This window comes from Tenrec ecaudatus, chromosome 2, assembly GCF_050624435.1.
Source record: "Tenrec ecaudatus isolate mTenEca1 chromosome 2, mTenEca1.hap1, whole genome shotgun sequence".
Classification (NCBI taxonomy): Eukaryota; Metazoa; Chordata; class Mammalia; order Afrosoricida; family Tenrecidae; genus Tenrec; species Tenrec ecaudatus.
Window position 1 is genome coordinate 274,211,824 of NC_134531.1, and position 15,901 is coordinate 274,227,724.

Genomic DNA, 15,901 nt, shown 5'->3' on the forward strand with positions numbered 1-15,901 from the left:
GAAAATCCTTGCAACTAGACCAATACACAATATTATAATGTATGTAAAAAAGATAGAAATTGTCAAAGGTTTTATTTCAATCAGATCCACATCACAATCAAATTTCATGGGAGTAGTAGTCAAGAAATAAAGCAACTAATGCATTGGGCAAATGTGTTGCAAAATCCTTTCAAGTGTTCCAAGGCACGTCCTTTTTTAAGGGATATCCCTTTGAGAACTAAGATGTGTTTAGCTCAAGCCATCTGGAATCTCTTCAGATGCATGTGAAAGCTAAATAATGAAGAAGGCATAAAGAAGAATAGGTGTTTTTTTAATTATGGTGTTGATGAAGAATATTAAATGGACTATGGACTGCCAGAAGAACAAAGGAATCTGTGTGGGAAGAAGGCAGCTACTTGCAAGTAAGTGTGGTAAAACTCCATGGTATGTACTTTGACCGGGGCACCAGCAAAGTGTATCCAACATGGGGATGGTGGTGCTGGAAAAGAAAATGGAAGCACCATGGGCTGTTAAAAGGACAAACAAACGCATCTTGTTAGAAGTATGGCCAGAATACTCCTGAGAGGCAGGAAAACAAGACTTCCTCTTACACATTATGGACATATTGTCAGGCGAGACCAATCCCTGGGGAAGAACACCACGCTCGGTAAAATGTACCTACATCATGTGTGGGACAGATCATATATTTCAACTGATATAGTTGTGTATATGAATGTTTGATTCATATATGCAAAATTTAAAATAAACCCATGATGTTAGAATTGTCTATGTGGTGGTAGAGATGGGCATGGGTGAGCAGTATGTTAGAGTCAGAGAAACTCCCAAGATTCAAGTAATTTGGGGGCCCTGGCTGGGCCTCTGGCAGTTCAAATTTGACTTGTGTTCTGTTTAGTACAAATACGAACTGTTCAAGAGGGAGCAGTTTACAGAATATGTACATGTGTAGAAAGGCAGTCCAAGACCTATCTGGTAAAGTGTTAAGATAAAGAGTTTAACTACACAAAAATCAGGAGAGAGAAAAATTCAGACTTAAAATTCTTTAAAATATATATTCAATAACTTCTGGAAGAACTGGACATATCTAAAGTGCCAACTAAAGTAGTAAGTTTTTCAGACTTAACAATATTTCTTTGTTAAACTAACAAGGAGCTATCAATCCATCTGAATATATTCCATCAGTATTAATGAACTAAGTAGCTTCTTGTTTTAATCAAATAATGTAGAAAGGATTAGCTCTCCCAACTTTAGACTGAAGGAAAAAGAATAGCTCAGGTTAGGCACCAGTAAGGGTGGGGGTAGGAAAACAAAAACTCCCCAAAGTCCAGCACAGAAACACAAGATTAAAAGGCAAAACCTGAGTTCAAATATTAACCGCAAATATATTGCAAATATGCTTCACTCTATGTCTTTTAAAATATGCCGACGATGCATGTTGTTACATGACATCAACTTCTCTGACTCCAAATGACCTCATTAGATAACAGAATACGAAACATTTTCTGTTTCTGTGCCATATCTATTTTCTTTGATATATTGAAGCTGAAACGTCTACTTCTGTAAAGATTTACAGTCTCAGAAACCAATGGGGCAGGTTTAGGTTGCCCTTTAGGGTCGCTATGAGTCAGACTGTACTAGTTTCAGGGTTTTTTCATTTAATTTTGTTTTGTTTTTGGAGGTTGTTAAGGCTACTGCATCGATCCATCTCACTGAAGGTCCTTCTTGTCTCTGCCGACCTCTCTTAAAATGATATCTTTACGAGGGAGGGTATGTATGGCATGCTGTAGTTACTTATTTTTTTAAAAGCTTGGAATGTGCTTTTGTGCACATAAAACAGTCTCTGGAATGACACAATCGAAAAAAAAGCAAATACACACTTAACGATACAAGCCTGGAGAGTGAAGAGTAGAGTAAGAGAGGACCGTTTTTTACTACATCCACTTCACCCATTTTATTGCAAATTCTTTTAAATCAATGAATTAATATGTATGTTAACCAAGTGCTAATGATATGCAGGAATAAAAGAAGGATTTTCTAAAAGTATTTACAAGTTGTTCTACACACCTTGGCTGGCTTCATCAAAGAGTTGGAAACACGTATGATAACCCAGTCTCTAAAAAGAAGACTATTGATGTTATTAGGGTAAAATGTAACACTTAATTTGACCTGCATTTTGACTCATTTAAATTATTTTCCAGTTTTGAATATTTTGTTTTCTTTTTTCTTGAGGTTTTCCCATTTTGTCATTGTTAGTGGTTTTGTGTTTTGTTGTGCATGTATTTCTGTCTATGAAATCCAGCATCGGTAAATCTATGGAGACAGTAACCAGATTAATAATTTCCTGAGGCCACGGCAGGGGAGGTTGGGAGGAAGTGGGGAGTCAATAACAATGAGTATAAGAAAGAAAGAAAACATTCTGAAACTGATGGCAGTTCCGATTGCACAACTCTTCTCAATATGAGTGAGCAATTGAGTTGAATGGTATATGAATTAAATGTCAATAAAATTATTCAAAATGTAAATAATAACAAACTGGGGAACAAGTTCCAGTTAGCTATAAAAGTCAAACGAATCACTCAGAGACCAAGTTATTTAAGAGAAGAACACCATGGAGCCTAAAGGACACCACGATATCTGGAGAAGGGCGGCAAACTTGAACTGATGGATAACATGACTTATTGTTTTTTTCTTTTCTTTTTTTTTCTCTTCTTTTCTGAGACAGATATGATGTTTGTAAAACTTGAGTGTTAGAATAGCTCTTCATTTAATCTCAGCCAAAGAACTGCACTGAACTGGGCAGAAATGACACAAATAAAATGACTACTTTTCGATCCGGACTTACACCACTTCAATGTCTTCAGCAAGAAGTGAACAGAGAGCAAAACGGAAAGCAGAAGACGCACATAGTGCTGGCTGGCTCCCGTGGAATGGCTTAAGCCCACATGTGTGAATTTAAAAAAAAAACATCTTATAAAAGACAAAATGTCATGTATTTAGGAAAACTCTCCATTGCTTACAAATTATGAGTTGTGTCTGTTAATGCACTTTAAATATGTAACTCAAGGAAATTAAATGTGATTATTCTTCTCAAAATAAAAACGTCATTACGTTAGGATTCTTTGAAGTCTATTTAGAGAAAATTCCAAACATTATTAAAATTTATAAAAATATTTAGTTCATTTTAATATGACATATTCTGTTTCATATTATTTGAATAATTTTAAAATATTTAAAAGAGACAAAGTATGCATATATTGACAGGCTAGGAAAATGGCATTATTCAATTTATTAATGTAACTTCTCTTATAGAATGATAGCTGATGATATAAGATAAAATTAATAATATCCCATCTTATACAATATAACTAACTCTTAGTTATTCCTGAAGGAAGTTTGCACCATATCTGCAGATCAGTGGTTCTTAACCTTCCTAATTCGGCAACCCTTTAATACATTTCCTCATGTTGTGGTGACGCCTCCAGCCATAAAATTATTTTTGTTGCTACTTCATAGCTGTAATTTTGCTATTGTTATGAATCTGGCGATCCCTGTGAAAGGCTCATTCTGTCCCCCGCCCCAAGGAGTCGTGATCCATAAGTTAAGAACCGCTGCTATAGGTACTGCAATGCCAGGTCTATGGAATGGCTAGAGCAAGTTCCAAACATCCATTGATTAAATTGTCCTCAGGTAGAGGACATATCTGATATTGAACTGATAAGACCAGTTATTGCCCTTGATCTTAGTCAAAAGGCCAAGGAATCATACAATATAGTTAACTCTTGAACCTTTCTTAATACCAGTAATTACATTTTGACTAATCCTTGGGTTTATGATTATGTACACTAATTAAAATATTAGCTAGAACTCATTAAAATGCATACTGAGAGGTAACAACTTCATTAAATATAAAATGATGTAAAGTAAAAGAATGCTTTATTATTATCCAATTTTTTGGAAAAATGAATGCATTTGCATAAGTAAATCTCCCTGTATACTTTCAATAAGTCTAGACCAGAGGATGTACACTGGTACAGATAAAAGCTGGAAATACAGGGAATCCAGGACAGATAAACCCCTCAGGACCAATAATGAGAGTAGCAATAACAAGAGGATAAAGGAAAGGTGGGTTATAAAGGGGGAACTGATCACAATGATCCACATATAGGCCTCCCTCTGAGGGACAGACAACAGAAAAGTGGGTGAAGACATATATCCGTCAGTGTAAGACATGAAAAATAATAGTAAATTATAAATTATCAAGGGTTCACGATAAAGGGAGGGGGGAGAAGGAGGGGACAACTAAGGAGCTGATATGAAGGGTTCAAGTAGAAAGAAAATGTTTTAGAAAATGCTGATGGCAACATAAGTACAAATGTGCTTGACACAATGGGTGGATATATGGATTTTGATGAGTTGTACACGTCCTCAATAAAAAGATTTTAAAAAAATCAAGCTACCAATGATTAAAAATGCATTTGCTAAAAGGATATTTGTTATTGAGAAGTCCTGGCTGAATTCTACAATTAGAAAAGCTGGCCATACGAGAGACAGAAAATAATTGGAAATATGCTAGCATAGTCAGAGCTTCTTCAATCTGCTGATATAAAATGAAATTTCCAGATAATGGTGGATATCGTAGTCAAATGTTAACATTAACTGCCTTCATTAGTTAATACACCAATCCCTCATAACTTTGCTAAGAGCCCGGTGATGATGAAAATTATACTGGAACTGAAAATTACATTATGTCATCAATACAGATGTAATTGTTTCATTGTCTCACTCATAACACTGTATCAATAATAAGTTCTTGAGAAATATTTGCTGAAAAAGTTAATACACCGAAAATGCCTATCTGGACATTTTCCTCCACCAAACCCTTAATAATATAATAATTCTCATTAAAGCACTGAATAAAATATATCTAAGTATATTTTTCATACTGTGTCTTGTGGGAGCCTCTCCGCATTTTCTCTCCTTAGTTTACTTTGCCTTACTTACCTTATCTTGAAATACAGTCAAGGTCACTTTGAACACAACATCATTATAAACCCATCCCTAACAGAGTTAGTTACTCTGGTTCTTCGTTCCACACATGCACGTGACAAACACACACACGCACTTCAGGCTCGATGATTGTAAGACCTGCCCCTTGCCTACTTTTTCTCTTTTAATTCCACCTCCAGTCCTCTCAAACAAGTCTACATCGCTACCACTTCTTGCATGGAAAATTACAGCACTCTATGATCTTTCTATTTTGATTTCCTCTGGTGTTTTTCCTAATTGATTCTCTGCACTGTAGCAAGAAGAACCTCTTTGAAATTATACATTAAGTCTTGTATTGTACTTAAAACTCTCCACACCCTCGCCTTGCTGTACAAGGCCTTTCATTCCTTATGACCCACGTTTTGACCTGCAGCCCACTGGATCTTCCCGTCTAACGTGGAAAATTCATTATTGCTTTACTTTGTATTTCTACACTCTTCAGTCATCCTGTTAGTTTATTTTCTCCAAGACATGTCTTTTCCTTGTCAGTCATAATATCTCTGCATGCGTGCCACTCCTTTAAGTTTCCTTTGTAATCACAAACCAAGACTTGGGTAGCTGATAGATCACACATATAGTATCACTCTATTTTGCATATAGCACAAATACATACAATTACTCATGTAATTTGTTTCTTTATAATCCACTTGTCTTAAAGGGTATGTAAGCTAGCTCCACAAAGCCACCTACCAAATATATATTTACTTACTGTAGCATCCCCAGCATCCAGTATGATATTCATGAAGCTTCATTAAAAACAACAACAAAAATTCACTGCTGTCAAGTTGTTTCCCACTCACAGAAACTCTCAAAGGTAGAATAGAACTCCCCCCATAGGGCTGCCAAGGATGTACATTTTTATGAGATAGATAATCACATATTTCCCCTACAGAGCAGCTGATGAATTCCATCTAATGATATTTTGGCTGGCAGCCACTGCTTTAACCACTGTGACACCAGCGATCCTTAGGAAGCATGTTATCATGAGCTGTCAGTCAGTTTTTGCTCATTTTGAACCTACAGACAGAGACAAACGCTCCTACAGGGCTCCCTACGCTGTAAACATTAGCAGAGTCAATCAGTCAGGCGTTTCTCCTCTCAATGGTTGCTGAGCTTCAACTGCTAGCCGCAGCCTGACATTTAAACATTGTGTCAATGGTGCTCCTTTACTAAGTACATAATAGTATTTTTGAATGAGTAGATAAATAATTTCCATTTTTACTATCAACCAAATTAGATACAATTGGCTATTGCATGTGTATTCTTAGCAGAAAGTTCCCTAAATCCTTGATGTAGGTCTAATCCTTGACTGTAATAAATAAAATGATGGGAAGTTAGTTGTCCTTTGTCTCAATAAAGATTTTGTTTTGTGAAGTATCATCGTGAGATGTAATACTAGCAGGGTCTCATTTTCAAGGAAAAACTCATAAATGTCACATCATTCAACTGTTCAAAAAAAGTTAAGCCCCTGTATCACTGCTTAGCACAATCATGAACTTTGAAGGATTCCTTCCTCCCTCCCTCCCTTTCTTCCTTCCTTCCTTCCTCCCTTTTTCTCCTCCTCCTCTTCCCCCCACCTCTCTCTCCTCTGTCTCAATCTTTCTTTCATCTTAATTTTGTGGTAGGGTAGTAGTATAGTATGAACCACTTTATCAATATTTTTGCATATGTTGGGAAAGGAAGCTTATGAACAAAGACATAGTGTTCTGAGATGCTCATGTTCATCCAGTTAATAACTAATAGTCCTTGGAATTTAAGGTACATTTCTTTGATTATCGAATTTATACTTTCAAAATGGTATGATGCCAAGAGGAGAGCAGAGTTAAAGAAAACAGAGACAAATGCTTTGATACACACAATCAGGAAAAAAGTGATCTATGAACAGATGTTTAATAGGCACATAATCTTAATGGGTGTGAGAGGATAACTGGGAGTAACCCCACAAGGTGATTTTTACATTGATTTTTTTCTCCTTTTATGCAAAAAAAAAAATCCATGCATGTGGTGGAGCATACTAAGGACACATTTAAGAAAATTTCTCAGACCTGAGCAAACACCTTGAGGGGGTGACTCTACACCTGGGAGTTTAAGACCAGAGTCTCAGGAAGCACCTAGATCAGTGAGCATAACAGCCCAACAACCAACTTTAGTGGTTAGCAAGTGGGCTTTACAAAGCTTGTGGATGAGCGGTCATCTACAGCTCCACTCTTACTTTCCCTCCACCGGGAGGACAGGACCGTGATGAAAATTTGGTAAACAAACATGAAAACAGTGAGCCCAATGAACCACACAGTCATTAGTCGCCCTTATCCTGAACCCAAAGGCCTAGTTGGTGCCCAGCTACCCCCACCAATGACACCCACTCCAAAATGGATCACATTAGATGATTCTCGGTAGAAGGGGAGAAAAAAAAACATGGAAGATAACTCAAAATCACGAAAGAGCTCTAAATCCCTTGTCAGATAAGAGACTGGTAGAACCCCCCAAAACTATCCACTTTAGTTCCACTTCACATCTAAAGCTGAACTCACTTCAGGGGCTCAATATTCAGCCAAACCACAGATAAATCTACAAAGTATGTACGCCATAGAATAATAAGGCATTTGAGATCAAGGGGGGCAGCCCTTGTCCAAGGACAAGGCTCAGAGGGATGAGTTTCAGAAGTTGGCGTGCAGGTGAGAGACAGAAAGTGGGGAGAGCAGTGTTGTATAGAGGGGATTACAATGAACGTTCTGAAACAAATGTCTATGAATTATTGAATGTAAGTAACACTGATAATCTGCTTTGTAAACCCTTCCTCAATTCATAATAAAAAGTTTTCTTTTAAATGGTGTGAGAGAAACTTAGGTAATACAGATATTTTTCCTGATTTCTTCACTTAAAAATCAAAGTATATCCAAAATAGTTTCATATTTTCTTGGTGACTAAGGTATTCATTATAATTACTTATGGTATCATGCTGTGAGATTGTGACTTCCGGAATTAGGTTAAATCTATTTTTAATTCAAAAGCTATGATGACACTTGCTTCTCTGAATAAATCTCTTATGTGAGTTTGATTCCTTATACTTGCCTTTTTCATAGAGAATGGAATAAAAGTTAACAGCAAGTGAATTGCTGATCAGTTTAACATAGATGAATTTCCACACAATGAACTACTGCCGCTTCTTCTGACAGCAATCTTGAACCCCTAATATTGTCATCCTTACTGCCCCACCCCATAATATTTAGCAACTGCATGCAACAATAGTACCTAAGGTCAGTGATAATTCTATTTTTGTTTGCTATACTATTACAATAGATATGTAACTATCCTCCAAAGCCACTCACTGCTATCGAGTCGATGCCGATTTACAGAGACCCTATAGAACAGAGCAGATTGGCGCCTGTGAGTTTCTAAGACTGTAACTCACCCTTTCTCCTGCAGGAGCAAGAAAAATGACTTTTTCCCAAGGAGTGGCTTATGGTATCGAACTGCTGATCTTATAGCTCACCGCCCCAAAGTGTAACCACTATGCCACCAGGGCCCCATATGCTGGGGAATGAACAATGCGATGTAATCATCGAGGTTATATGTAGATTCACAATGACCCTTATACATAAAGTCCTTCATCTTCTACCATTCACTCCTGTCTGGAGGTTAGGCAGACATGGCTTGATGAATGTCATTACATGAGATATGGGGTGTGCTAGTTACCCTTGGGAAGCTATCCCTCTTATTCATCTCTAAGTGAGGAGAATGGTGGCCTCCACCTAGGGTGGGAATGACGTTAAAGGAAAGCAATTTTAGTATTTAGCGCATACCTGGCAAGAGCAAGTATTCACTCATTTTCATGATTTAACCTACTCAGAAAGAGATGCTTAAACTTATATTGCGTCCCTTTCCAAGTATAATTCTCCCCATAGTGAAGTGTCCTATGAGTAAGTATGAAAATATAACACACAAGAATAAACCTATCTCAATTATAATACTAATTCAATTGTATTTTAAGTCACAACATTCAATAGGATATTTAATGTAGTGTGAAAATATATTTTCTTGGCAAAATATCACTTACTAAGCATGATTAATCTGGATTGAACATTTGGTTCATTAGTTTGGCTCAGTGGTTCTGATGGTTTAAGTTTTATTTATGTAAATTTAAAAACAATAACTATACATTTACTTTTAGGGTTATCTTTTCCAGTAACATCCAACATCACAAAATCATTCATATGTTTAAAATCTAAGTAACATCATAATAGTTAGTTATCCAGTTATCTATAGAGAGTTTATTCTGGCAAGTGTGTGCCATTTTACCATTAGGATCAGGTGGAGGCTGCTGGGTGCACAGAATGCACTTGACTGAGCTAGAAGACCTGTGGTCCATGTCCACTCAGAAGACAAGCATAGTGCCTTAGTCCTGAAAGGTAGCAGCCTAAGAAGCGTGTTCTCCACACACAAGCATGGGGTGCCCAGAAATCAGAACAGACTTACTGGCAACCATAACAACACCACCAACAACAAATATTTGATACACAGGAGTAACTAAAATTAGGGGATTATTATATTTTGTGAATTTTAATTGTCTGGTATGAGAGGTCAATTGGAATGCCAAGCAATTTGTTTATGCATCATTCATAGCGATGAGACCCCGTCCATTTTAGTTGAAAACGCAGATTTTTAAATCTAAAATCCATTCCTTTTTAGTTCAGAACTATATTGTGCTCTAATGTGTTATTTCTCTCCCATTAGATTTCTAAAAGGCTAAGTAATCTTTTGGTCATTTGTCATGTTGAATGTCTAGTATTTAATATGGTGTAGCTGTTGCTGTTGAAAGATGAAAACAATTTATTTCAGAATTATATAAAGAAAAACCACAAACAGAAAAGAGAAAATATTGATAGGCAAGATGATGTCAATCAGAGGTGGTTTAGTTCCTTAGACCAAAAGTCCCTTGTTTTTGACCATCCATCTTCAACTCTTCAAATGCCTGTTAGTCAAAGAAAAACAGGCCGCCCCTTGCCCCCTGATATCTTTAATTGACTTCCTAGAGAGTGTTACCAAGAGCTACTGAGTGCCCGCGAATTGCTCACACATGGCAAAGCTCCATGTGGTGGACGTTACAGGGCCTGGGGAGGGCGGAATGTCCACTCCCGGTGGGCATGAGCAGCAAGTTGTCTGTAAGGGAATGAATAATCCTTCAGCACTCTGGAGACAGAAGGAAGATGGTTTTGGGGCACTGGGGACAATTGATGCCTAAGTGCAGACTCACCCAATGTGCCTGCCATCGCCACTGTTAGCTCTTCTTGTGAGCTGAGAACTAAATGATGGAAACTGATAGTAGTCATGCTGAGCTGCTGTGGTCATTGCTGTTGTTGCTTTGTTTTGTTTTACAGCAAAGGTTGATTCCTCTGAGAGAGATTTCTAGTAGGAAGAGCCATCCGACACTGAGATCAAGCAAAAAGGATCTAGCAGCCTTCCCACAAGCCCAGTCGCTTCAGTTACATTGAACCCGCCATTCACACAGGGAGAGGCGCACATATGTTGCCTGCGATCTTCGGCTTGGCCCAGTGCCTGGGCACATCACGGTGAAGAGCAGTGTTTTAGACTTCAATTTCCTTTCTAGCTCTGCCACCAAATTTCTCACTTCTGTACATTAGACCTTGATACTTAATTGGAACAGAAAATCCAACATATTGTATATCTCTTATAATTTTATTAAAACACCATAAGTATATTTTTACATGAATATCTGGCTATCAGTTCCAAGAGTGTGCCTTCCTTACTTTCTCCCTACCAAGGCAGCTTCTTTGAAGCACAGCCAAGTCTTGAGTTAGTCTATTCCCAACAAAACACAAATAATTACATTTCATGTCAACAGACTACATCTTCTTGCTCACTCTTCCTTCTGGATCTTAAAGAGCTAAGTGTTTTCAGTTACTTTGTTAAACAAGGAACAGGTCCAGTGCTGGGAACAGGAGGGTGACCCTACTTCGCTGTGTTAAATATATATATATATATATATATATATATATATATACTGTATGTCTGTCCACAATATTGTTTTCCTTATTCAGTTTCAGTCTTTTTGTTTTGCACTTGGTCTAGGATCACTTGTGATATGAAGCCATGTTTTTACACTAGAGTATTGAATATGGCGTTCAGAATGAGGTGACATAGGACACTGAAAATATGTTCTGAATGATTTTTCCCTCCCTTTTCTGTAAGAAAATAGACACTGATTTCTTGTTCCTGTTGTTGTTTTGAAAATGAGAAGGGGAAAAGGATTTCATATTTATGTTATAGATTCCTTTCACACTTAAAGACTCTGAATTGTCAGGTTTTTTAAATTACTGTATACCTGGCATGACCTCTATAAGGCTATTATAATAAACATACTTCAAAAAGGAAATTTTGTATACACAATAATAATGTCTGGTACTTACTAATGTGTGAATAAAAAGGAATATTGTTTCCTACCTCAACTATATTTTTCAAAAAGGAATTGTTTGCATTGTTTTAAGGCAAGAGGAAGAAAATGATGAGGATGTTTGTTCTTTATATTTACATTCATCTGTTTGTTGTTAGTCTCAGGGGCTGCCCAATGGGCTCTGACTGGCGCATCTCTATGGACAACAGAACTGAAACACCGCTCAGTCCTGCCCCATGCTCACAACTGTTCTCATGTTGGAGCCCGTTGTTGCCGCCACTGGGTCAATCCATCGTGTCGAGGGCCTCCAATGTTTTTCTGCCTCACGATGTCCATCACGAGGGACTGGTCTCTCCTGCCAACATGTCCAAAGCACATGAGATAAAGCCTTGCCATGCTTGCCTCTAAGAAGCATTCTGGCTATACTTAATCCAAGACAGAGTTAGGGTTTTATGGCAGTCCATGATACTCTCAAATCCTTGACATGACCAGAAATCAAATGCATCTTTTTTTTACTCTGTGTTCCTCTTTGCATGTCTAACTTTGAAGGTGTATGGGATGATTAGAAAATGCTATGGTTTGGATATGAGTTGTATTGTCATATGAAGAACTCAGCATCAGGACTGGAGGGAAGCTTATTAAGAACCTGTGAAATGCAGGTGGCAGAATTTTGCTTGCTAGAAGTGAGGAGGACTGGAAGCTCTTGCTGATGAAGACCGAGGACTACAGCCTTTAGTGTGGAACCCAACTCAATGCAAGGCAAACCGAAGCGCTCACAAGTAGACCAATACATAACATCATCATAAATGGTGAAAAGATTGACTTAGTTAAGAATTTTGTCTTGTTTGGCTCCACATTAAATGCTCTTGTAAGCAGCAGGCAAGAGATGCATTGCATTGGGTAAATCTGCTACCTAAGACTGCTTCAAAGTGTTGAGTCATCTATTTAGTCATAATTAATTACACTCATAATATCAACCAGTACAGAAAAGGTTTCAGCGTCAGAGTTTCTGGAATATTTGCTTGTGTGCACTCTTCCCTTTGGTTATTTTTATTAGTATAGCGCAGAAAGGAAGTTTTGTGCAAATGATTGTGACTGTATCATTACTTTTAAAGTGTTTTTTCTTTAATGATTCAATCTTCCCTCCCCAAAGGTGTGGGGGGAAAAAAAGGTTCTTTAATAATCAAACAACATGAAGCTTTGCTAATTATAACAGTAATTCTATTCATTATAAAGGCAATTAAATTGGCTGTTTGGGGGTTATCATTAGAGCTTTTTCCTATTATTTTTCTCCTATGATTATTTTACCTTTTGAAGTTACAAGTCAAAGAATAAAAACACTACTGTCCGTCAGCCACAGTTAATGGCTGTTGGCATCGCGTTTTGAACTACATTCACAGACCTAAGGGATAAGGAGCTACATTAAAATGATTGCCTTTTATGGGGGGGGGGCTACAATATAAGGCCAATCTAATGCCTCCAAACCCTGATAATTCATACGGTATCCCAACAAGTCAACTGTCATCATAAGTGGGTATCATTAAATAATACAAATGATCCATATAATCTTCTAACCCAGTCTCCCAATCAAGGAGATGGTAGGTGTGCTTAATGCTTGCTATCCATATATCACTTCCTTATTTGTTCATTTTCAAAGCCACGTCCTCAGAACAGGACTTATCACAGATGGGTTCAGTTTCTAGTGTTATAGGAGAGGGAGAAGACCGAGGTGTTTCTGCCATAGAGCATCACCCACAGTCACCCCACATGACGAGACACTCCTACAATTGGGTTCTGGGAACTTGGATGCTTAATCAAGTCCAGGGTCAGGAGTTGGCATGTCTGTCTCAGAGAAGGTGATTTTGTTGGGGAGTAAACTTAGCAGAAGAACCCAATTTGGGGAAACACTTTATATCAATCCCCAATGAAAGAATTCACACTATATTATGTTCCTAAGCAGGCTCTTTGATCTGTCCAGCCCAGGGTGACCAAGACTGCATGCTATAGAATCTGGAGCTTTAGAGTATGTCCCTTCAAGGAGCACAGCATTCTTCATGGGCCACACAAGAAGCGTCCACTTTGGAAGCCCCACTAAGTGAACTGGAATTTACCTTGAACTCAGCTGTAGCAGATTAAAGGAATCAACTATATCATTGGATTTTAAGGCAGGAAAGTTTAAGAAGCAGATAGATGACTGCTGTCCCAAGCTGTGGATTTGGAGGTCATTGAACTTTGGGTAAAATCTCTTATTTAATGAGGCCAATATTGACAACTTAGCACTATAATATATTTATAATATATTTTATAATATATTTCCTATTTTAATACTCTATTTGATTTATTATGACATGTCTTAATCTAGTAGGTATAGTGCTGGTTTAGTGACTAATTGCCATTGAAAGTTTTGCCCTAACTCCAACCCTCATCGTTTGTGTAAACAGTCTCCAGTCACTTAGATTTTCAATCCATTTTCCTCTAAAAAGTTGTTCTAAACAAGTATTCATTCCTTTGCTCGGCACTATTTTACATTCTATACCATTGGCTAAATTAATGATATTATTAATAGAATTTCTGTATGCTTCATTGGGATTGTTTATAATATTTTCAAATAAAATGATAATGCTATATCTTAAGTAGACAAGGGAGGGGCCTTTGTAAACTGTAACTATATAAATGGATTTTGAGCTTGCACTTCATTGTAAGTCCTAATCTTATAAGAATCCGTTCCTATGATGTAGCAGCACTAAGAGATATTTGCCCTCAATTAGAGATCACTGGTGATATGGGTACTATAACAATGTGTGGCGAAGAAATTAGATGGTGCTTGGCTATTGAAATGATTAACACCTGGAATCTTGCAGGCTTGTCTTAAAAAAAATGGTCATCTAAGTCAAGTATCAGCTAACTCTGCACAGAAGTACACTAACCAGGGCAATCAAATAATTATTAACAATAAAATCTAAGATAAGGGGGAGATGGTATGAGATATTAAAATCTGAGCACATTATTTGCAGAAAGCTATGAGTGACAGTAAAACCAAAAATCCATTTTCAGAGCCTCTAAATTGACGAAGTCTCCATCAAATTCCATAGGCCCATTGACCAAGAGTGTGAGTAGTCTTGTCCCCAGACAGGGTGCATATGTGGATTACTATAGATATATTTAGGGTAAAATTTAACAGTTTTTTTAATTGTCCATTTTATTTTGTTTTTACTTGAATAATTTTCTTTATATGACACTCAGAATAAGTAGATCCACAGAGACAGCAACTAGTTCAATATTCTCTAAGGGTTATGACCAGTAGGGTTGGAGCAAAATAGGAAACTAATGATAATTGATACAAAAATTGAAAATGTTTTTAAATATTGAATTGTATGTTATGTAAATTATATGTCAACAAAAATTTTAAAAATAAATAATTAATCAATTATTTTTTTTGCCATGTTGCCCCGTTCACAATGCAAACCAGGCACAGACAGGGCTTGGGTTGAGGTGTGTGCAGGGCACTTACTTTGCCTCCTTTTCCTGTACAGTCAGTGAAAGAGCACAGCCTGTGGTAAGCACAAGGAGGCAATCAAAATATTTTAAGTGACATAATGACCCTAGTGTGAAAAATCATGGCGATTTAATTAATTAAAATTAAATATAATTTAAAACAATAATCTTGAGGTTGTGCTGGTTTGTTTGACTTGTAAAGAGGTTATGAAGTCTTTATATGAATTTAAATGAACGGCAAGAAATTTTAGAGAGAGAATACCTGCAAATGTCAAACCAAGATGTCATGGGTCAGACATATTCCAGATGAATAGTCATTTGCTATACAAATGCAAGCGGGAATAAAATTGATAGCAGAGCATAAATGTTGCATTGTATATAATTAATGTAAATATTTTCCTATTTCTGCCTCTGGAGGTGTTATTCATATCAGTAATGACTACGTGACATGGAACCTGCATATAAACCTGGTGTGGATGCAGAAGAGTTTTGATTGCATAGGAACCCGGGGTTGAGCATGAGTGCATGACCCACTGATGACACTGGAAAGAAATTGATGAGGCCAACGAGGAGGTAATGCTGTTTAAAGGCAAGCCACCAGAAAATTCAGCAACAGAAGAAAGCAAATTGAATGCTTAGCTTTTATTCAAGCATAGTAATGCTTATATGTCAAACAATAAACAGTAGAACAAACAAAAAGAAGCCATGATGTTCTGGAGAAGATTAAAACAAATAAACAAACAAAAAAACCCAGAAAGAAATGTACTAACAGATATTTGCCATACAAAGAGACAGACATTCCACAATAGATTAAAGAAAGGATTTAAGAAGGATGCCAGTCCAAATCAACTCACATAGAAATGTTTTTTTTGGGTTTGTTCTTTTTAATCACTTTATTAGGGGCTCTAAAATTCTTATCACAATCCATACGTGCATCCACTGTGTCAAGAA

General features: G+C 37.1%; 1 non-coding gene and 1 pseudogene across 1 annotated transcript; both read right to left on the reverse strand.

Moving 5' to 3' along the window:
• Positions 1-3,592: 3,592 nt before the first annotated feature.
• LOC142441855 (U2 spliceosomal RNA) lies at positions 3,593-3,760 on the reverse strand (annotated as a pseudogene).
• Positions 3,761-14,894: 11,134 nt separating this feature from the next.
• Positions 14,895-15,028, reverse strand: LOC142441611 (small nucleolar RNA SNORA51). The gene has a single exon (XR_012782976.1). It is a non-coding gene; the product is annotated as a small nucleolar RNA SNORA51 (small nucleolar RNA).
• Positions 15,029-15,901: the final 873 nt, after the last annotated feature.